The following is a 23,875-nucleotide window of genomic DNA, read 5'->3' as shown; positions in this document are numbered from 1 at the left end:
TATGGTAGATACGAGTATCTGGCTTACGAGTTTGAACCAGAGTGTCGATAACACTCTCAGAAAACCTTCTCTTAACTAAGACTAAGCAATCAAACTCCACACAGTCAGCCTCGGAGAACCTAGATTTTGATGAATGAAGGGACCCTATATCAGCAGATCTCTGAAACAAGGTAACCTCCACTGAGGAGATGAGGGCATCCCCACCAGAACTGCAAATCATGTCCTTCATGGCCACGACCGAACAATCAGAATCACTGATGCTCCCTGCTGCTTGATGTGAGTCACCACACGAGGGAGAAGTGGTAATGGAGGAAAAAGATATATGAGTCTGAAACTCCATGGTACTGATAGGGCATCTATCAGTTCCACCTGAGGATCCCTCAACCTTGATCCGTACCTGGGTAGCTTGGTATTGAGGCGGGATACCATGAGATCTATCTCTGCCGTCCCCCACTCGCTGCATATCTCTGCAAACACCTCGGGATGGAGAGACCATTCCCCTGGGTGAAAGGATTGATTTCTGAGAAAGTCCGCTTCCCAGTTGTCCACACCCGGAATGTGGATCACTGACAGCGTACATCTGTGAGTCTCTGCCCACTCTAGTACTTCTCTCATCGCCAAGGAACTTCTCGTTCCCCCCTGATGGTTAATGTAGGCAACCAAGATTATATTGTCTGATTGGAATCTGATAAACTGGGATGAACCCAGAAGGGGCCAAGCCTTCAAGGCATTGAAAATTGCCTGGAGTTCCAATATATTGATCAGAAGGGAGGACTCCTCATGAGTCCACAGCCCTTGTGCCTTTTTGGCACCCCAAATAGCTCCCCAGCCTGAAAGGCTTGCATCACAATTTCCTAGGACGGTCTCAAGAAGCACATGCCTTGGGACAGATGAGCTGCACAGAGTCACCAAGAGAGCGAGTCTCTCGACCGGTTGTCCAGCACGATCTGTTAACAGTTCCATTGTCTCAGCATGCATAGTTGTAAGGGTCTGAGATGGAATCTTGCAAAAGGAATGATGTCAATACAGGACACCATGAGTCCAATCACCTCCATACACTGAGCCACTGAGGGTCTCAAGAAGACCTGGAAGGCAAGACATGCAGAAGTTAGCTTGCAACGTCTCTGATCTGTGATGAATATTCTCATAGATATGGAGTCTATTATTGTCCCCAGGAAAATCACCCTTGGACTTAGAGTAAGAGAACTCTTTTCCAAGTTTATCTTCCTTCCATGTGATCAAAGAAGATTGAGAAGGGACTCTTAATGTTCTTCTGCTAGACAAAAAGATGGTGCCTGTACCAAGATATCGTCCAGGTAAGGTGCTACTACAATACCTGGTGTTCTGGCAACGGCTAGAAGAGCCCCCAGAACCTTTGAAAATATCCCTTGAGCAGTAGCTAGGCCAAACTGAAGAGCTATGAACTGGAAGTGCTGGCCCAGAAAGGCAAACCTCAGAAACTGAAAATGTTCCTTGTGTATCGGGACGTGAAGGTATGCATCCTTCAGGTCTATTGTGGTCATAAACTGTCCTTCCTGAACCAGATGAAGGATTGACTGTATTGTCTCCATCTTGAAAGAGGGAACACTCAGAAACTTGTTTAGGCACTTTAGGTCCAGAATTGGACTAAAAGTTCCCTCCTTCTTTGAAACCACGAAAGGTTTGCATAAAACCAAAAAAAATTTGTGCTGTAGGTACCGGGACAATTACTCCTAGAGAGGAGAGATGCCGTACGCAACCTAAGAAGGCAGCCCTCTTTTCTATATTTTAAGCTTTCCTTCAAGGATTCTATAAAGAGTTCTGTTTCCTTAGTTAATTTAAGTCACTGTTTTATAATTTAATTCTCAGGTATAAGGAGAATCACTGGGATGCTGTTTATTTAATTTACTGAGATAAAGCTCATTGTGTTCTTATTAAATTATAGAGTAGTGAGATAATCTCCATGCTAGAAAAACCTCGTTCTTTATACTTATAGATAAACAAAGATAATGTCTGCAACATTACCCATGGGTAGAGACCATACATTGACGAGGAGATTTGTGTAACTTAAATGTTTTCTGTCATTCCAGTCAAAATGTAAATGCACATAGATGAATTACATCTTTGAATAGAAACATAATTGAAGTATACATGTATTACCAAAAAATGCTTCTGGTAAAAGTTATTACTGTTTTAGTGTTAATATTTTGCTCTGCGTGTGCATGTGAAGCATAGCTAGATATTCTCAGTGCACCGGTATTTTAAATACTGCAGCTGCTCAGAGAGCCAGTGGGGCTTGTATCATGTCAGAATTAACAAATTGAGTAATTACCAGATGGTACAACCACCTTAGGCTCTCTGAGCAAGTGCTTTGTTTAAAATGCTGGTGCACGGTGCATACTTAAATACACTTTTGAAACAGCTATAGCTTTTATTACAAGCATTTTTACGAATGCATGTATATTACAAAAATACTTCTATTCAAAAGGGAAATACATCCATGTGGATTCCAATTTTGGCTGGAATGACCCTTTAAGTCATATTTAAAATGCTCTATTATGCTTAGGAATGAACAGTAATTATATGCATTAAAGGGGCAGTCTACATCAGAATTAATATTGTTTTTAAAGATAGATAAAAACCTTTATTGCACATTCCCAACTTTGCATAACCAACACAGTTATATTAATACACTTTTTACCTCTGTGATTACCTTGTATCTATGCCTCTGCACTGCCCCCTTATTTTAGTTATTTTGACAGGCTTACATTTTAGCCAATCAGTGCTGACTCCTAGGTACCTCCACGAGCATGAGCACAATGCTATCTATATGACACACATGAACTAATACCCTCTAGTTGTGATTTTTTTTTCAAAATGTATTCAGATACTTTTTTTCAGATAAAAGTAAATTGGAAAGTTGTTTAAAATCCCATGCCCTATCTGAATCATGAAAATTTATTTTTGACTAGACTGTCCCTTTAAACATATAAGAAAAAAGGTTAAAGCGATAGTATACTGTTTTCTCTCTCTCCTTTGACATGTTCCTGGTAATCCATTTTACATATTGGAGTGTTTTAAATTGTTAATCCTTTACCTTTTTTTGCCATTTGAAATACTATAGTTGCTTTTGCTGTTGATACCTACACCTATACGGCAGTAATGACATAAGATCTATATAAACAAGAGGCTTTAATAGAAATAAATATGTTCCCTATCTGCTGCTTGCCTAAAATACACTGTCACTTTTAGCCAATATAAATGAGCAATTAAGCACAGAATTGCAAAAGATCTATACACTAAGGGCCCTATATATTAAAATGTGTGCGAACAGCTTCTCAACTTGAGAAGTTGTCCGCACTCCTTCGCTGCATACAGGCAGCGGATCTGTGTTCATCCATTGGCCCATATACAGCATAACACACTCTGCTGACTGTGTAATGCCCACCCCTTCACTCGCAAGACCAATCGCGTGAGAGAAGGGGTTGTCATTCAGAGGTGGCAAAGAATGTAAGACGCAGCACTCTAATGACCACTGTTTCTTACATTGCGGGAGGCAGGTTTGCATGTGTGAGCCTGCCCCGCAAGGGCTCTGGAGTTGTAAATGAATTAGTATACTGCTCTAAACAATCACTGTGTTGTATGTATACAGAGTGGGCAATTTGCAGCATAGTAAGTATACAATTCGAGCCCAGGCTCTCTAGGAGGAAGTGGAACAAGCACAATTTTTAGAAGAATTTTACAGAAATTAAAACAAAATAAACCATAAATGTATTTATTTATGGGGGGATTCAATTTTAATTGTAATGATTCTACATTGACATTGAAACTAACAAGAAATAAATGTTTCTGTACAACACACTCCTAGAGACAGATTGTTCATTGGCTGACAAAAACAACAACCACAGATCTGTGACTCTACAATGCAAAACCCAATTTGCTTCTAATTTTTAAACCACAAACGCTTAAGTTCCCCAGGGCCTTACACTTCTGCCACCCTGTCATTCCTTGTTATCTTTATTTGGGATGTGCCCATACTGGGGACCAGAAAATAAAAACAAAACATTGATAGGCAGACTAACGGCTAGATTTAGAGTTTTGTCGGTAAGGACCCGCGTAGCTAACGCCGGCTTTTTTCTGGCCGCACCATAAAAATAACTCTGGTATTGAAAGTCCACATAAAGGCTGCGTTAGGCTCCAAAAAAGGAGCGTAGAGCATTTTTAACGCAACTTCAACTCTCGATACCAGAGTTGCTTACGGACGCGGCCAGCCTCAAAAACGTGCTCATGCATGATTCCCCCATAGGAAACAATGGGGCTGTTTGAGCTGAAAAAAACCCTGCAAAAAAGCCGCGTTCAGCTCCTAACGCAGCCCCAATGTTTGCTATGCGTAAACACTTCCTAAGTCTGCACCTAACACCCTAACATGTACCCTGAGTCTAAACACCCCTAACCTTATACTTATTAACCCCTAATCTGCCGACCCCGCTATCGCTGACCCCTGCATATTTTTTTTAACCCCTAATCTGCCGCTCCGTAAACCGCCGCTACTTACATTATCCTTATGTACCCCTAATCTGCTGCCCCTAACACCGCCGACCCCTATATTATATTTATTAACCCCTAATCTGCCTCCCACAACGTCGCCTCCACCTGCCTACACTTATTAACCCCTAATCTGCCGAGCGGACCGCACCGCTACTATAATAAAGTTATTAACCCCTAATCCGCCTCACTAACCCTATAATAAATAGTATTAACCCCTAATCTGCCCTCCCTAACATCGCCGACACCTAACTTCAATTATTAACCCCTAATCTGCCGACCGGAGCTCACCGCTATTCTAATAAATGTATTAACCCCAAAAGCTAAGTCTAACCCTAACACTAACACCCCCCTAAATTAAATATAATTTTAATCTAACGAAATTAATTAACTCTTATTAAATAAATTATTCCTATTTAAAGCTAAATACTTACCTGTAAAATAAATCCTAATATAGCTACAAAATAAATTATAATTACATTGTAGCTATTTTAGGATTAATATTTATTTTACAGGCAACTTTGTATTTATTTTAACCAGGTACAATAGCTATTAAATAGTTAAGAACTATTTAATAGTTACCTAGTTAAAATAATTACAACATTACCTATAAAATAAATCCTAACCTAAGTTACAATTAAACCTAACACTATACTATCATTAAATTAATTAAATAAAATACCTACAATTACCTACAATTAAACCTAACACTACACTATCAATAAATTAATTAAATACAATATCTACAAATAACTACAATGAAATAAACTAACTAAAGTACAAAAAATAAAAAAGAACTAAGTTACAAAAAATAAAAAAATATCTACAAACATAAGAAAAATATTACAACAACTAGACAAACTAGTTGTAACTGAGAGTACAACAAAGTTATAAAGAGAGAGTAAATCCACTAGTGTCTAATAACACTATCACATCTACTAATATCATAAGGTTTTCCAAAGAAAATAGTGTTGAAAAATTGGTTCCCATTCATTCATACATTATAGTTTATTAGGCTAAGGAACTCACACTCATACAAGTAGCAAAAGCTGTGAATTAAAACCACTTGAACTCTGTGATTAGCATAATAGCCTTAAAGTTAATATGTCACTATTAGATATCCTCAATCCAAAAGATTTAAAGTTAACTAAGCCCTTACAATCCGAGGGCTGTTTTACTTTTACATATGCAATAAACGATATGAGGATATAGTATTAACTATTTGGTACTTAATATATCACAAGAGTAAGCAAAGTTAAAAACGGACGATAGGAGAGACAAAGCTGCCCCTATCGGACCCCGATAGGCAGCTTTGTCTCTCCTATCGTCCGTTTTTAACTTTGCTTACTCTTGTGATATATTAAGTACCAAATAGTTAATACTATATCCTCATATCGTTTATTGCATATGTAAAAGTAAAACAGCCCTCGGATTGTAAGGGCTTAGTTAACTTTAAATCTTTTGGATTGAGGATATCTAATAGTGACATATTAACTTTAAGGCTATTATGCTAATCACAGAGTTCAAGTGGTTTTAATTCACAGCTTTTGCTACTTGTATGAGTGTGAGTTCCTTAGCCTAATAAACTATAATGTATGAATGAATGGGAACCAATTTTTCAACACTATTTTCTTTGGAAAACCTTATGATATTAGTAGATGTGATAGTGTTATTAGACACTAGTGGATTTACTCTCTCTTTATAACTTTGTTGTACTCTCAGTTACAACTAGTTTGTCTAGTTGTTGTTAGGTTTCCTAGTGAGTAATCCACTCCAGGTTTTGCTTCTTTGCAGAATCAATAATCTCAATATCTGAATATTATATGAAAAACGTCAATTCAGGTAAAATCTGGCAAAATTTTCACAAATCTACTCCCCCCAACCCTTTATCTCTAAATAAGAAAAATATTACAACAATTTTAAACTAATTACACCTACTCTAAGCCCCCTAATAAAATAACAAAGACCCCCAAAATAAAAAATGCCCTACCCTATTCTAAATTAATAAAGTTCAAAGCTCTTTTACCTTACCAGCCCTGAACAGGGCCCTTTGCGGGGCATGCCCCAAGAAGTTCAGCTCTTTTGCCTGTAAAAAAAAAAATACAATACCCCCCCCCAACATTACAACCCACCACCCACATACCCCTAATCTAACCCAAACCCCCCATAAATAAACCTAACACTAAGCCCCTGAAGATCATCCTACCTTGTCTTCACCTCACCAGGTATCACCGATCCGTCCTGGCTCCAAAATCTTCATCCAACCCAAGCGGGGCCTGGCGATCCATCATCCGGTGGCTGAAGAGGTCCAGAAGAGGCTCCAAAGTCTTCATCCTATCCGGGAAGAAGAGGCGATCCGGACCGGTAACCATCTTGATCCAAGCGGCATCTTCTACCTTCATCTGATGACGACCGGCTCCATCCTGAAGACCCCCACCGCGGACCCATCTTCTTCCGGCGACGTCCAACTGAAGAATGATGGTTCCTTTAAGGGACGTCATCCAAGATGGCGTCCCTCGAATTCCGATTGGCTGATAGGATTCTATCAGCCAATCGGAATTAAGGTAGGAATATTCTGATTGGCTGATGGAATCAGCCAATCAGAATCAAGTTCAATCTGATTGGCTGATCCAATCAGCCAATCAGATTGAGCTCGCATTCTATTGGCTGATCGGTTTAGGGGTACATAGGTAGTTTATGGGTGTTAGTGTACTTTATAGTACAGTAGTTAAGAGGTTTATGAACCGGCGTTAGCCCAGAAAGCTCTTAACTACTGACTTTTTTCCTGCGGCTGGAGTTTTGTCGTTAGATTTCTAACGCTCACTTCAGCCACGACTCTAAATACCGGAGTTAGAAAAATCCCATTGAAAAGATAGGATACGCAATTTACGTTAGGGGATCTGCGGTATGGAAAAGTCGCGGCTGAAAAGTGAGCGTTAGACCCTTTTTTGAGTGACTCCAAATACCGGAGTTAGCCTAAAACCAGCGTTAGGAGCCTCTAACGCTGGTTTTCACGGCTAACGCCAAACTCCAAATCTAGGCCTAAGTTAGAAGATTTAGCAGGTCCTGTGCCTAAAGAGCTTTCAATCAAAACAGTAATTGAGTCAACATCAATTCTAAGATCTCCCATCTTAAAGGGGCATAGAAGTCAAAATATCAGATGGAGCATGCGTTTCTTTCTTTTAGTATATTTTGTTAAAATGAAGCTTCTTTCCATGACAATATACGGATGCAGGACCAGGAACATGCAAAATGATGGCTCAAGACATTAGCACGATCCTGAGTCTACCTCATTATGCTCTCATAAAAGTGAAAAAAATGAAAGTGTCAACAAAGGATACGAAGAGAAAGAGGTAAATGTGCTAAATGAATTAAACTGGAGTATTGTTTGATTGTATGCTCTATCTGAGCCATTAAAGTTTAATTTCCTCTTGCACTATTAATATAATTATAATTTATTTGTAGAGTGCCATGAGATTCTGCAGTTACTTCCTTGCCCCTTTAAGTGAGCCCATACCCTAGAGAACCCTAAGTTTATAGATCCTCCATACTGTAAGAGAACCCCTACCCTTAAGGGAATTCAAAACTTTCAGCAGCCCTGTACCCTAATTCTAAGAGAAACTCCCTAAAGAGGCATTGTAGTGTAACATTTTATCAACTTTAATGTGTTTTCAATTATCTTTTATTTGCTGGAGTGTATTAAATTGTTTACAGACAGCTAATTTATCTTTATTTTACCATTTGAAATAGCTACTTGCATGTTGAAACCACCGTCTATACATACTGGCCTTTTTATATACAGGTATATATATATAGATATATATAGATATGTATATATATATATATATATATATATATATACAAGTATATATATATATATAGAGAGAGAGAGAGAGTGAGAGAGAGAGAGAGAGAGAGAGAGAGAGAGAGGCGATAGAGGGAGAGAGAGGAGAGAGAGAGAGAGAGAGAGAGAGAGAGAGAGGTGAGAGAGAAGAGAGAGAGGAGGGAGAAAGAGAGAGATAGATTTGGCAGGAGCAGGTCTGCTCTGCTTACAGACTCAGCCTATATAAATTGACATGTCCTTGAGAACACCAGTTGTTCTTGAGAACAACAGGAGTATCGTGAGCAAAACTTGCAATTAAAAAAAAGATTATAGTCATAAATTTACCTAGTTACATACAGGACACCTCTACATTGCTAAGAAAACTTCATAATATTCAATGGAAATCTACTTACAGATTAATTTCTGTGGATGTATCATCCCTATATAGCTCTATACAACAGGAGCTAGGTATAACAGCTATTGAATTTTTCCTTGAAAACTATAGCAATTATGATTCAGCTACCAACTACTTTTTGACATACGCTATAGAGTATTTGTTAACTCACAATTTTTTCAAGTTTGGAGGGGATTTTTTTCTCCAAAGGCGTGGGACAGCTATGGGGGCCAAGTTTGCCCCCTCCTATGCCAACCTATTTATGGGTTGGTGGGAGCTGTCCCACGTCTTTGGAGATGTTAATCCCTTCAAGCAACAAATTATTGCCTTTTTTCATTACATAGATGATCTTCTCTTTATCTTTGAAGGAGACTCTATACAAGCAGACAAATTTGTTGAATATCTAAATACTAACAAGTGTGGTATCATTTTTACCAGTGAGCATAGGTCAACTAGTATCAACTTTCTTGACCTTACAATTTTTGTAGATGAAGAGCAGAATATTATTAACACAACTCTATTTAGGAAGCCTACAGCAGGCAACACCATTTTAAAGTATGACTCTTGTCATCCAAGACACATGGTTAAGGCCATTCCCAAAGGGGAATTAATAAGAATAAAGAGGAACTGCTCTACTGAGAGAGATTACCAACAAGAAGCTACTCTAGCATTACAAAGATTAAAAGATAGAGGCTACACAGAAAAGGTACTTCTTAAAGCTAAACGCACAGTGGATGGTATCCCCAGGGACAAACTACTACTGTATAACAAAGCTGTAAGTGGTCAACAAACAGCAGACAAGAGACCGAAATTCATTATCAATTATAGCCTAGAGTACAATAAAATTTGTAATATAGTGAGGGAATCTATTCCAATACTGTATTCAGATCCTGTACTAAAGGAAATTATGAAAGAGGGCTGTAATTTCATATCCAAAAAAGGTAGGACCCTTTCAAATTACTTATCTCCTTCAGAGATGAAGTCAAAAAATAGTAAAAAATGGCTACAACAAAAAAGAAAAAAAGGCTTTTTGAAATGTAGAAGACCTATTTGCAGGACATGCAATTTTGTCACTGAAGGGGATACTGTAACTTCATCCACAACTAATAATCAATATAAAATCAACTTTAACATCAATTGTGCCACCACACACGTTGTATACCTTCTCACATGCAAATTGTGCTTAAAACAATATACAGGTAAAACCAAAAGGCCTCTAAAAGAAAGATTCTTAGAACATCTTAGAAGTATTGAAGACGAGGAATCAGATACGCCTATAGCTAGGCACTTTAGAGAGCTTCATAATTCAGATATCAATGCGCTTACCGTTCAAGGCATTGATTTCATTCCTTTATCAACCAGAGGAGGAAATAGAGAAATCCATTTAGACAAAAGAGAAGTCTTTTGGATTTTTACCCTACAAACCTGTTATCCCCTAGGAATTAACAAAAGATCTTGATCTATTTGTCTGATAGTATATAGTTCTTTTTGGGTATCTCTCAATAAATTCTTTTTATACTCCTTTATATCAAACAGCATAAGGATTATAAAAAAAAATCTAAAAAATCTTTAAAATAATCTTGAACCTAGCTTTCTATTATTGAAGTGCATCATTCTACTATTATTGAATGTTTAATAGTTATTTCTATTTATAATATAGTCTTATCAGCAATCATGTAAGTCTTAAACAAATCCACCATTTATTATTTTTCTTGATACATAAAATATAACATATTCCTATAGTGTTAAATTTATTTGCTATGATTACAATGTAATTCCTATATGCTTTTCTATTGATTTTGTTTAAACATAGAGTAGGCTTAAAGAATCCATTGTTGTAAAATGTATATATCCCTTTAAGGGAGTTAGTGATTATAAGGCAGGGCTTTGCAGGTGCACAGGTGAGCAGTGAACAAGTGCTGTGTGCACCTGCAATACAACATGGAAATTTTAAAGTTGTTCTTTCAAGGACACATTATTTGTTTTTACCTTTTGTCCCAATAAATTGTTTCTACTTTTTATATTGGACTTGTGGGCTCTTTTTTCCTATTTTTTTGTACATTATATATATATATATATATATATATATATATATATATATATATATATATATATATATATTGTGTGACAGAATCCAAGGCATAGTAATGGAAGGTGTCTATATTCCCTCAAAAGTGCTGCAGTGCGGGGTATGGTCTGACAACCCCAGGGAGAATTGTTATGTTTGTTTGCCACATAGAGAAAATATGTGATTTATTTCTGGGTCCCTGGGGTGGAGTATTTGGAGAGTAGGGTGGGCCAGTGCTCCACCCTGCAGTTTGCAGGTAGCACATTATGTCAAAAAGTCCAGTCCAGGAATTCTGTCTGACTCAGCTAGCTACTCACCTGCATGTGGTTTGAGAGGTAGATTTGCCAGCAGTAAAGGAAAACTGCAAACACTCTCCTGAGAGACTGAGAGAAATTATCTCTAAAGGACAAAGTTTGAAAGGTCTGTGCAATATTACTTTTATGAAAAGCTACTTAGTGCAGACAGTTGTACTTGTTAGTAAGTGCTCAGTGGAGCAAGCGTCTTTTGTTTTGTTTATGTTTATTTTGCCTGTTTTTTTTGCCAGACCTGATAATAAACAGACTGTATTTTATAAAGCTACAACCTTGTGTGGTGTTTCCAGCTTTAAGGACTGTGTGTTTCCAAGATCCCAGGTCACAATATATACAAGTATATATATATATATATATATGGAGAGAGAGGAGAGAGAGGAGAGAGAGAAGAGAGAGAAGAGAGAGAAGAGAGAGAAGAGAGAGAAGAGAGAGAAGAGAGAGAAGAGAGAGAGGAGAGAGAGGAGAGAGAGGAGAGAGAGGAGAGAGAGGGAAAGAGAGAGAGAGAGGAGAGAGAGAGGAGAGAGAGAGAGGAGAGAGAGAGAGAGGAGAGAGAGAGAGAGGAGAGAGGGAGAGAGAGAGAGGAGAGAAAGAGAGGAGAGGAGAGAGAGAGAGAGGAGAGAGAGAGGAGAGAGAGAGGAGAGAGAGGGGCGAGAGAGAGGAGAGAGAGGGGCGAGAGAGAGAAGAGAGAGGGGAGAGAGAGGAGAGAGAGAGAGAGAGAGAGAGAGAGAGAGAGAGAGAGGAGAGAGAGAGGGAGAGGGAGAGGGAGAGGAGAGAGAGAGAGGAGAGAGAGGGGCGAGAGAGAGAGAGAGAGAGAGAGAGAGAGAGAGAGAGAGAGAGAGAGAGAGAGAGAGAGAAAGGAGAGAGAGATTAGGGAGAGGAGGGAGAAAGAGAGAGATAGATTTGGCAGGAGCAGGTCTGCTCTGCTTACAGACTCAACCTATTTAAATTGACATGCCCTTGAGAACACCAGTTGTTCTTGAGAACAACAGGAGTATTGTGAGCAAAACTAGCAATTAAAAAAAGTAAATGGGAAATTTCCAATTCATTTAATAGTCTGCTGGTGTAACAAAAAAGTGTAAATACATTTTGTTAGCAGGATTTACAATATTGTGCACTCCAGCAATATATCCTTTTAGATAGATCTTATCTTCTCTGATGAGGCTAATTGGGGACAGGTATAAATGGGCTAGTACAGTGATCAAATAATCAATGTGTAGAATGTAGCAAGATTAGGCTTGTGAATTCTGGAGGACATAGTTCCAATTCTTCCAGTTCTTGATGGAATTGTAAACCCTACAATTTTTTAAATTGCAGGAAAAGAGAACAAAATAATAAAAATGAAGCTTCATTGCAAAGTTTGTTTGGACAATGTATAATTAAATATTGCATGTTAAAATCGCATCATTTTTCCATATACCTTTAAGTGGCCAGCCTGAATGTTAGAATATAGTCCTCTTCTAAACTTAAAAACCCCCATAAACATCTCTTTGCTTTTGTTTAAAAATTGTACTTGCCCCACACTCCCTAGAGAAGGCAAAAAGCAAATACTGTAACCTGTAAATGCTGCAAAACAAACAACTGCTTAACGGGACAGGAAACCTCAACATTTTCTTTCCTGATTCGGACAGAATATACAATTTCAAACAGCTTTCCAATTAACTTCTTTTATCAGCAATCACAATTTTGCTCTGCTCAGGTCAATAATGGGTTAAGACTTTGGATATATATTGATATCGGTGCTAAGGTCTAAGAAAGTTCAAATGTATTGTATATAAGAAAATAAAAGAAACCGTATTACAGCACTCTTAGTCAATTTAACTTTTTTACTGTGATATTATAGTTCACATACACTATAACAATCCTACTGTGCACAGTTTACATAAAGCCTATATTATCATCATAATAATGAGGTGGTTAGATACATATCCCACCATAAAAACACCAAATTACTGACGTACGTTTCACCAAAGATTTGGCTTCATCCGGGCTAGTATATTTAGAGTTCATAAGTTCCCTTTTTTAAGGTTGATCGATGTGTAACCGTCTCCGGAATTTTGCCTGTGAATATAGGTTCCTATCTAACAGTATGTTACATAGTTGTAGCAAAGAGAAAATAATCGTTGTCAACATCAAAACAATGTAACTATCTATGCTTACATATTTTTATTTTCATTCATATTTGGTGCGCGATAATGTGTAGCCATATGGTTTCCTTAAAGGGACAGTGATTATACTCTCTTAATTCTGATAATTTTGCAATATCTATGTTATCCTACAATTTTATAGAAAGTTACCTAAATTATTTTCTTCATTAAAGGGACACTGAACCCAAAATTTTTCTTTCGTGATTCGGATAGAGCATGCAATTTTAAGCAACTTTCTAATTTACTCCTATTATCAATTTTTATTCATTCTCTTGCTATCTTTACTTGAAAAAGAAAGCATCTAAGCTTTTTTTCCGTTCAGAACTCTGGATAGCACTTTTTTATTGGTGGATGAATGTATCCACCAATCAGCAAGGACAACCCAGGTTATTCACCAAAAATGGGCCGGCATCTAAACTTACATTCTTGCATTTCAAATAAAGATACCAAGAGAATAAAGAAAATTTGATAATAGGAGTAAATTAGAAAGATGCTTAAAATTGCATGTTCTATCTGAATCACGAAAGAAAAAATTTAGGTTCAGTGTCCCCTTAAGGCCATTTGGTGCTAGCGTCCCTAAATTAAAGATCCACTTACTTTCACACTGGAGCAATATTATATCCACATTTCCCCCTCTAATTCCCAGGTTAACCCTATCTATTCCAATAATCCTGAAGTCACGTGGGGAAGAGTTATGATACTCTAAGAAATGTCTCGCTATACTAGACGTCAATACATCATGTTCAATATCTTGTAGGTGTTCTAGTGTGCGGTCTCGGAGGGCTCTTCTTTTATCAAATGTGCTTCATTCTCTTGCTATCCTTTGCAGAAGGAACATCTTTGCACTACTGGCAGCTAGCTGAACACATGTAGATAGCCAATCACAAGAGCCAAATATACACAGGCACCAATCAGCAGCTAGCTCCCACTAGTGTAGGATATGTGCATATTCTTTTTCAACAAGGGATACCAAGTGAACAAAGCACATTTGAAAATAAAAGTGAAATTTAAAGTGTCTTAAAATTACTTGCTCTATCTGAATCATGCAAGTTTAATTTTGAGTTTGCTATCCCTTTAAGGCAATTTTCTGCATTTTGAAAACCTAGGTTACATGTTTTGATCTTTTACCTTACTTGGGGCATGGGACAAAGCACAATTTTTACAGATAAGCAAAAGGTGTGTAATTTTACTTTAATGTTTCATTCAGTTAGGAAGGGCTCAGTTCTGACATTCAATGTGTACTCATTTCATCAAAACCTTTATGTATTCTCTTATTAGTCACCTTTGGACAGACATCTGGCATTGCTTTTCTGCCTTTTCCTATGCTGTGCCAGTTCAATAAGGCTAAGGGACATTTTTTAACATAAGATTAATTGAAAATATTTAACAAGCCTATTTATTGTAAGATGAATCAGCAGTTGGAGCAGTTAACCATATCAAAGTTATACATCAGCATTTTATGAATGTTTGAACTACAGCAGAAAATAATAACGTACACATTAATCATGTGAAAAATACAAAGAGCAATATTTCCCTTGAGTTAAAAAAAAAGTCTGATTGTGTCAACTCAGAAAAGAGCCAAGTTACCAAAACAAATATACAAACATATCTATCTGTCGCCGGTTTATGCGCCTTTTTGGTATTACATATGCGGCGTAGCATAAAGTTACGCCCGTACATTTCACCCGTCGCTCGAAATTTTTTTTTTTTTTTTTAAATAGTTTTTATTTTTTTTTAACAATATATAACAATAGATGGGGACTCGCAGGACCCCTGCAAATTTCAGTGCAAAACATGTAGAAAAGTGTTAAGGAAAAATTACAACTGAGGTATTCAAGACACAGAGATGGAGCCAGTACATTTTCCAAACAGCTGTAAAAGAGGGGAAAAAAAAGGGATGGGAGGGGGTGGGGAGAGGGTTCATCTGAGAGGATGGGAGGGAGAGGTGGGGAGGGGCGGGGGGGGGGATACTACAAGGGATCGCTAGAGGCGCCTAGTGCAAGGAATCTTAATCTCTAACCTGGGGAAGCCATGAGGTGTTATGTATATCTGTCCAGTCCGCCCAAACCAATTCAAAAAGGTCACTTTTATCCAGACTGTAAAATATGTCCTTTTCCATGGCGTGTAAGTAAGCCATTGTTTTGAGGGTGTCAGGCCAGCGGGGGGGGGAGTTTTTTTTCCAGTGCCTGGCGATATTAGTTTTGACCGACGACAGGAGATAAACGCAGAGAATCTGCTGGTGTTTAGGAAGGGCCTGTAAGTTTAGGTGTAGAAGTGCAGTGGCAGGGGTTTTTGGCAGCTGAATCCCTAGAGAAGACAGAGTACTGAAGCAGATATTCCATAGGGGGGTCAACTTAGGTCATTCCCACCATATATGAAGCATATTTCCGTGGGAGCCACATTCTCTCCAGCATTGCGGAGAAGATGTCGAAAACATCTTAGATAACCGAGCAGGGACCAAATACCATTGGGAGATAACTTTATAATATGTTTCAAACATTGTCACACAATGTAATGATTTTTTAGTTAAGGTGAGGGACCTCTGCCAGGCATCTGCCGGGATTCGGGAGTGAAGAATAGTGTCCCACTTACGTAAATGTGGGGCTAAGTCTGGGGGCACAGTACCGTCTAGCAAGCAATAGTGTCTTGAAAGAGGTTTGTGGAGTCTACGTCCACCTTTCCAAGCAGTCTCCCATGGGGTAAGCTGACGCGGAGTAGAGGGAAAGAAACCCCAGCTAGAGAGGAAACTCTTGATCCTTGTAAACTCAAATAAGAGGTAGGGTGGGATGTCTTCGCCTGGTCTGTCTTTAGACAGTGATAGATATCCGTCCTCGTTAGTTTCTGACCAAAAGTCTGAAACAAGTTTTACGCCCAGCCTAGCCCACGTATTGGGGTGTGTTTCTGTTAGACCTGTAAAGAGGCCTGGAATGGAAGTAATCGGGGAGGGGTGCGGCGCGATTAGTTTACGGTGCCGGATCTTATCCCATACTGCCAGGCATTCCAAAACTACAAAGTTATGTATCTGTAGGGTTCTGCGGCTATGGACCGGAGTCCAGATAAGGTCTTTTAGGTAGATATCGAATGGTAATGAGGCTTGCTCAATGTCTCTCCACCTGTCTTGTGAGTGAAGCACTCCCCACTGGGAGATGTGCGTGAGCATAGCACCCTCATAGTACTTTACTATGGATGGGGAAGCCAGACCACCGAGTTGGACAGGGAACTGCAAAGTTCCGTGGGCTATTCTAGGTGTTTTATTTTGCCAAATAAATTTTGTGCACTCACTTTGAAACTGCAACAAAAGATGAGTGGGAATTCTGATTGGGAGGCATCTGAAAATGTAGGTGAGCCGAGGGAGGAATGACATCTTAAGGAACGCTATGCAGCCCATCCAAGAGATGTTCTTATGATCCCAAACATGTTTTAGCCCTCGCAAGTCCGCCAAGAGGGGTAAATAGTTATCCTTAACCATCTGCTTCAAGTCGTTAGAGATTCGGACTCCAAGGTGGGTAATCCCTTTGCTAGACCATTTAAAGTCAAACTGACTCTGGAGGGCTGAAACATATGGTTGGGGGAAGCCCCATAAGTAAATTTCCGTTTTGGGGGTGTTCAGCTTATAAAAGGAAAGGGAGCCGAAGATCTCAAGAATCTTCAGAAGTCTAGGTATAGTGCGGAGCGGATCTGCAGAGAATACAGTCACATCATCCGCAAACAGGGCGATGTTATGTCTGGAGCCAGAGAGGGTGATTCCTACTATGTCTCTGTCCGTACGTATTGTTTCCGCTAGCGGCTCGATTGCCAATGCAAACAAGAGCGGAGAGAGTGGGCAACCTTGCCTCGTGCCATTAAAAATGGGGAATGAGGACGAGTGGAACCCTACCCCCCTGACCGTTGCCGTGGGGTTAGAGTATAAAGCTCGGATCGCGAGGCAAATGTCAGATGGGAATTTAAAGGCGACAAGAGTTTCCCACAGGTAACTCCATCTAACTCTATCAAAAGCCTTCTCGGCATCCAGAGAGATAACCGAGAAGGGCTTGTTCATTCTTGTCGATTCGCAGGTAATATTGATAAGGCGCCTAGTATTATCCGGGCCTTCACGATGAAGTACAAATCCCACCTGGTCTGGGTTTTTTTACCAGGGTGGGCAGAAGTTTGCATATCCGATTAGCGAGAAGTTTGGAATAAATTTTTATATCAACATTTATAAGCGAGATGGGCCTATAATTGGAGCAGAAGGAGGGGTCCCTATTTGGCTTGGGAATCATGATGATTTCAGCCTCCAAGAATTCTCGGTTGAAACTACCCTCTTGCCTGGCAGTATTAAAAAATCTAAGAAGGAGCGGGATTAGTTCTTGACTATAAGTTTTGTAGAACTGTGCGGGGAACCCGTCTGGGCCAGGGGCCTTAAGAGGTTTAAGGTGCTGGATGACCTGCTTGATTTCCAGCTGGGTAAATGGGTTGGACAGTGACTCTTGTTGTTCCGTGGTTAAGGACGGCAACTTTAGGGACTCTAGAAATGTTTTAATCTGTTGTGTAGAGGCAGGGGCTTTAATTTCATTGCCCTCAAGATTGTAGAGGTTAGAATAATAGTCTGAGAAACATTCCCCTATCTGTGAGGGTAGTTTATGAGTCTTGTTGTTGTGAATGATTTGGTGTATGCGGGAAGAGCTATTCCGCTGACGCAATTTGTGTGCTAACAGAGTGTCGGCCCTATTGCCCTTGTAATAAAATAATTGCTTAAGTTTTGTAAGTTTCTCTTGGGTGCGCCTCAACTCTAGGTGGTTAATGTGTGCACGTACGGCTGAGATCTGGGAGGTCAGATCTTCAGAGACTTTAGCTCTATTGGAGGATTCAAGTAGCCGAAGCTTGCAGTGGGCTTGGGCTAAGGAGAGTCCAGCAAGTTTCCTAAGGCGAGCTTGCTTGCGGATAATATAACCTCTGGAGACCGCCTTGATGGCGCCCCAGAGGGTATCATCAGATGTCTGACCATTGTCATTAAGTCGAATAAGTTCTATAAGGTCTCTGCGTAGTTCTTCCCTGAAGGGGATGTCTGCTAGGATGTTATGTGGGAGAGACCACCTACTTTTGTGAAGACAGGGGTCACTAGTGTGAAGATCTACAAGCACCGGGTCATGATCTGACCAAGAGCAGAGGGGAATACTAGATTGGAGTACTGAGTCCAGGGTCTTTGCCGAACAGAAAATATGGTCTAACCTAGAATAGGTTTTGTGTACCTGGGAGAAGTGGGTGAAGTCCCTGTCTGTGGTGTGTAATGATCGCCAGATGTCAAAATAACCAAATTCAGACATGATGGATTTAAAGCGTGTGGAGAGGAGAGTTAGTTGGGGGGTGATCTTGGTTGGGGATAACGTCTTGCGGTCTAGTTTAGTGTCCCATATCATGTTATAGTCTCCCGCTATTATAACTCTGCCCTGTTTGTGGTGGTCAATTAATCTCAGGATTTTTCTAAGGCAAGCGGGCTGTTGGGTATTGGGAAGGTATATTGAAACTAGGGTATGCGTGACGTGATCAAGCTTGCAGATTACTATGGTGTATCTAGCCTGGGGGTCCCTTATTACCTCAATTTCCTCATACGCTACCCTTCTGTGAATCAGGACCGCAGTCCCTCGGGCCTTTTTTGTAAATGAAGAGCATTCTATGGTCGTGTATGAACGAGAATGAAATCTATGGGGAGTATCTAACAGCCAGTGCATTTCTTGAAGAAACACAATATCGGGGTTGTGATGATTGAGCATGCGAGTGAGTAGGCTCCTTTTGAAGGGAGAGTTTAAGCCCCTGGAATTATGTGTGCAAACTCGTAGTCGGGACATAGTTCACCTCTAGCCCAGGGGGGTGGGTGGGCAGTGTGAATATCCGGAAGGTTTAGGTTAAAGGCTTGGAGCGAGGTATATAGGGGGAATGGGAGGGGGGGAGGGTTATTCAGAATGTGGGGTGGAAATGTACTGACAACACAGGTGGAAATAGTCCACCTAGGCGGAACCCTGGTGTGGGTTAACCTATGGGGGGGGGAGCTAAGAGCAGGTGTGTGAGAGGAGCTGGAAGGTCCAGCCCCACTCCGCTAGCTAAGTAACTAGATAATGGAGAATGAAACAAAGTGCAATAAAATGTAATAAAATGTAAACCTGTGGGCCCCAAAGAGGGCGTGACAAAAGCGTAATTACCTAAGATGAATACAGGAACCTGATAGGAATCATTGGATACAGTAAGCTATCAACATGTACATGCCAACACAAAGCAAAAGAATCTGGTTTCATATAATTAAAGATTGCATAAAGTGGATAATGCGGACCCCATTCAAAGGCACAACATAATAACAACAAAGGGAGAGAAGATTGGGGTGAGGACATTTTGTCGAGTCGTACCTGAAAAAGTATATAGCATGGTGAGCTCAGAAGGCTGACATGAAACGACAGAATGTGACGAGCGCTGTGAAACTCGTATTTGCAGTTAATGCAGACCTCACTCAGTAACACGTCTGCGTGTCAGCATAAGATAGAATGAGCAGAGGTGAGGACATTATATCGTGTCATGTCAGTATTATGTAAGACTAGGTGGGCTGAAAGATCTAGCCTGAAACCTCAGGAGGCAATGGACAGTGAAAACACATAAGTCAAACATGAAACAATAGCAAGTGGGCATATATGAGTGAGAAGTCACAATTTTCAGACACTATGGCTCCTACTCCGTTACTTGTTAACACATCAATATAAGGCAATGAGAGTAGGGGAAGCATATTATATCCTATCAGACCTGCAAAAAATAACAGAAGTTGTCTCATGTTCAGGAGGGTGGAGACTCTAGTCGGGTTTCATCAGTAGATTGCTGTGTTCTCATCCTCTTAGGCCTTTGTTCCTTAACCGACCATTCGGGGGCTGTGACTCTCAGCTTAGATTGTACAGCTGGAGGACCCCGTGGGTCTATTGCCATTAGGCCCCATTGGCCAAGGAGAGAAGTCCCTTGAGAAAGAGAGGTCACGGTGATAGATTTGTTGTCTTTTGTGATTATTAGTTTAGTAGGGTAACCCCATCTATACTTGATGTTTTCCCTGCGAAGAATCTGTGTGACTGGCTGGAAGTATCTCCGGTGTTGGAGAGTGTGTGCGGATAGGTTGGGCAGCAGTTGTATGTCTTTGAATCTATCTGATGTTTGCGGCTTCCGAAAGGCCGCCTGCATGAGTCTGTCCTTAAAGATAAAACTGTGGAAACAGACTATGACATCTCTCGGCTTCTCCTGAGAGACAGTTCTAGGACGTAGGGCTCTATGGGCCCTTTCCATGGTGTCTGTCAGCCCCTCTGTTGGTCCCAGCAGTTCTTTAAAAAGATCTTTCAGGAAACTTTGTATCTCTGCCGGTTGGATATCCTCAGGTATTCCTCTAAACCTTATGTTGTTTCTGCGTGCCCTATCTTCCACATCGGCCAGTTTGAACTCCAGCTGGCTGATTTGATCCGCAAGAGATTCTGAGTAGGACAATAGATTTGTATGGTCAGTGGCAAGATCGTCCTGTTTTCTTTCCAGGGAGTCTACTCTGTCACCTATCTCAGAGATATCCTTACGGAGTTCAGCGTGATTGCGTTGGATTTCTTTGGTTATGGAGATAGTTTGGTTTGCAAGCATTTTTTTAAGTGTTGCTTCCGTTATTAGGTGTTGTGATTTCACTTGAGGCGTGAGGTCAGGTTGGGAACCATCTCCCAGGGACTCAGACTCACTCAGACCTTCATTAGAGTCCTCATTCTGGTCTTTGGGGTGTTGCGTGAAATGATCCAGGACTGTTTTTTTGACAGAACCTGGCGGCTTCGAATGCCTCCTGGCGTTGTGTGGCATTTTCATCAGAGGAGAGAGAGCCTCTGGCTGAACCAGTGAGCCCGAATTGGAGATAAATGAGAGGGCTATTGAACCCCACAGGCTAATAAAAATAAAGAGAGGATAATACACATGCACAATAGTGTTACATAACGGAGTAGAGCCAGCCGTCCACCCGTAATCTCTATCTCCCCATAGCGGCGTTTATGGGCCACATACTGCCCCACAAGACTTTGTATGTATCAGAAAAAGAATGCCAGCTAAGGGGGAGAGAGAGGCCAGGCAGGCGTCTTATTAATATTACCCTTATACTTGTAGAGAGATGCTTCTGAAAGTCTGAAGGGGGGGATAAGCCCCTCGGACTCGGGGAAGGAGGGATACGACCCGGAGGAAGGGGAAAAGGAGAGTGGTGGTGACCAGCCCGCGTAAGCAGGCCGGAAAGGATGAGTCCGTGAGGAGGGGATCAGTGGTAGAAATTAAAAACAACACACATATGGGCGACTAAGCCCAGAGTACCTGAAACAGTTGCTTCTGTCAGTCAGCGCACAAGGTGAGAAGCTAAATATGCTCTCACTACTAGTCAAAGAATTACATAGGTGCGGCAAACGGGCAGGAGCAACCGGATCCAAACAAGTTAAACATCAACCGACCTGTGAAAGGAAAAGAGTAAGTTAAGCAAGGTCACCACATTGAATAGTACACAACAAGACACTCCACTCTGAGCTGAGCTGCAGAGAAACAAAAGCTGACGCAGCAGCACAATAAGACACAACAGCAGAGGTCTCAGTTCATGAGAACAGCATTAATTAAGACCAAGGTTTGTCACCTAGTAGGTACTGTGCTTCAAGGGACTTGAAAAGAGTCTTGAGGTGTAGCCTTGCAGTTGTAATCTTGGGTCCTTGTTCTGAACCAGTGAGAAGGTTTGGTTTTTATTAATAAGGAGAATTAGATAATCTGCAGAGAACCTGTTGTTGTTGTGATGCAGCCAGGTGGACTGAAACATAAATTTTGCTTGCCAGTGAAATTCCTTCTCCAAAGGAAAAAGAGAAAGAAATAATAGTGCTGAACAGTAGGTCAGAGCTTCACTTTGATTTTAAACGACAGTCTCCAATGTTTCCCTGTTGCAAAAGGAGGGGACACACATGTGGCAGAAGCACTCCCCACAGACTAGTAGAAATAATAAAGTCAGCTGTGAGGGGATATTGTGAGAGCCTTTATGGGTTTATGCAGGAGATGAGAGGATTCCCCTTCCAAGCATGTGTCCCTATGGTAATGTACGTTAGGAGGCTGGATGGGGCCTGGTCTGACTAGTGGCGCACTGTGGCGTGGAACACATTTGAAGGAGAGGTGTTGTGTGGTGTCTTATCAGCCGCTTTCTCTTACCTCTCTGTAGCAGCAACTTTCAGCAAGGGCCCGGACAGATAGGGTTCGTTAGCTGGTGGGCCGCGCTGCAGGGATGTTGTGTAGGCACAGGCCCCAAGATGGCGGATGTTCGCGCCAAATGATCCCGGCACCTCCGCAGGCCGCAAACCTCTCAGTCCCAGGCCGGCCACCGCCGGATCAGTCTCGACCGCCGCACACCACCGGACTCACTTGGTAAGGCCTTCTGTCATGGGTAGTTGGTTCACCGGGGGTGTCGGCAGGTCCTCTGTCTCTGAAGATCGCAGGTGGTATCACCCCTGTCGCACCGGAGCGGAGCCCCGACCCTCCGTGCAGCAGGGGCAAGCGGTCAGAAAAGTGCACGATACTAGACCAAGACCATGTAGGTGCGGGAGTGCAAGGTGGCCGGGTGGATCCTCCGGCAGATGCAAGGTTTCTTCCTAGGCGGCAACGCAGAGGGAGCGGATATCGGCTCAGCCACGCTCAGTGAAAAGCTGGAAAAGCCCCAAATCCCCACAGACAGTCACAGCAATCAATCTGGGGCAAAGTCAGGCACCAAATATTATAATTTTAGCAGTTTGGGCGTTTAAATCTAACTTTAAAACACTTCGTAAGGGAGAGCTCTTACAAAGCACGTCTCTCCAGTTAGGCAGCTAGCTCCGCCCCCCCAAAATTTTTATTCCCATAAGCTAACATGGGACCGCGTCGTAAATCGGTATCCAATATCCAGCGCAAGGCCTTACATGGTGAAAATAGAGAAATCTTACTCCATTTTTACCTTGCCATAAAAAGCAGCCGTAGCAGGCCTTGCGCTGAGTATGGGAGCACCATAACTCCCTAAAATGCCTGCAAAAATAAACTAACACCTAACGCATGCGCAATGTCTATCTACCTGTCAACCGCAATCCCCCACCGCAATAACTAATAAACTGTATTAACCCCTAAACCACCATATCCCACACCGCAATTAACCTATTCTAGTATTAACCCCTAAACCACCATAGTCCACATAGACTATTAAATGAATTAACCCCTAATTTGCTGCCGCCAACGTCGCCGCCACTATAATAAAGTTATTAACCCCTAAACCGAAGTCTAGACCTAACACCCCCTAACTTAAATATTATTTAAATAAATCTAAATACTATTACTATTATTAACTAAATTATTCCTATTTAAAACTAAATACTTACCTATAAAATAAACCCTAAGATAGCTACAATATAATTAATAATTACATTGTAGCTATTTTAGGATTTATTTTTATTTTACAGGCAACTTTGTATTTATTTTAACTAGGTACAATAACTATTTAATAGCTATAAATAGAAAAAGAGAAAGTCTCAATTTAAATTATCACTTATAAAACATACATAATAGCCAGTATAACACTTTGTATCCTGCAAGGGCAAA

The 23,875-nt window shown here is 40.7% G+C and overlaps 1 protein-coding gene across 7 annotated transcripts in view; it reads right to left on the bottom strand.

Moving 5' to 3' along the window:
• MAPK10 (mitogen-activated protein kinase 10) overlaps positions 1-23,875 on the bottom strand; it is a 283,673-nt gene that overhangs the window by 135,259 nt on the left and 124,539 nt on the right. The window lies entirely within an intron of this gene.

The sequence above is a fragment of the Bombina bombina genome, chromosome 2 (genome assembly GCF_027579735.1).
Source record: "Bombina bombina isolate aBomBom1 chromosome 2, aBomBom1.pri, whole genome shotgun sequence".
Lineage (NCBI taxonomy): Eukaryota > Metazoa > Chordata > Amphibia > Anura > Bombinatoridae > Bombina > Bombina bombina.
The sequence above is the reverse complement of the archived record's forward strand: the minus strand, read 5'-3'. Positions and strand labels throughout refer to the sequence as shown.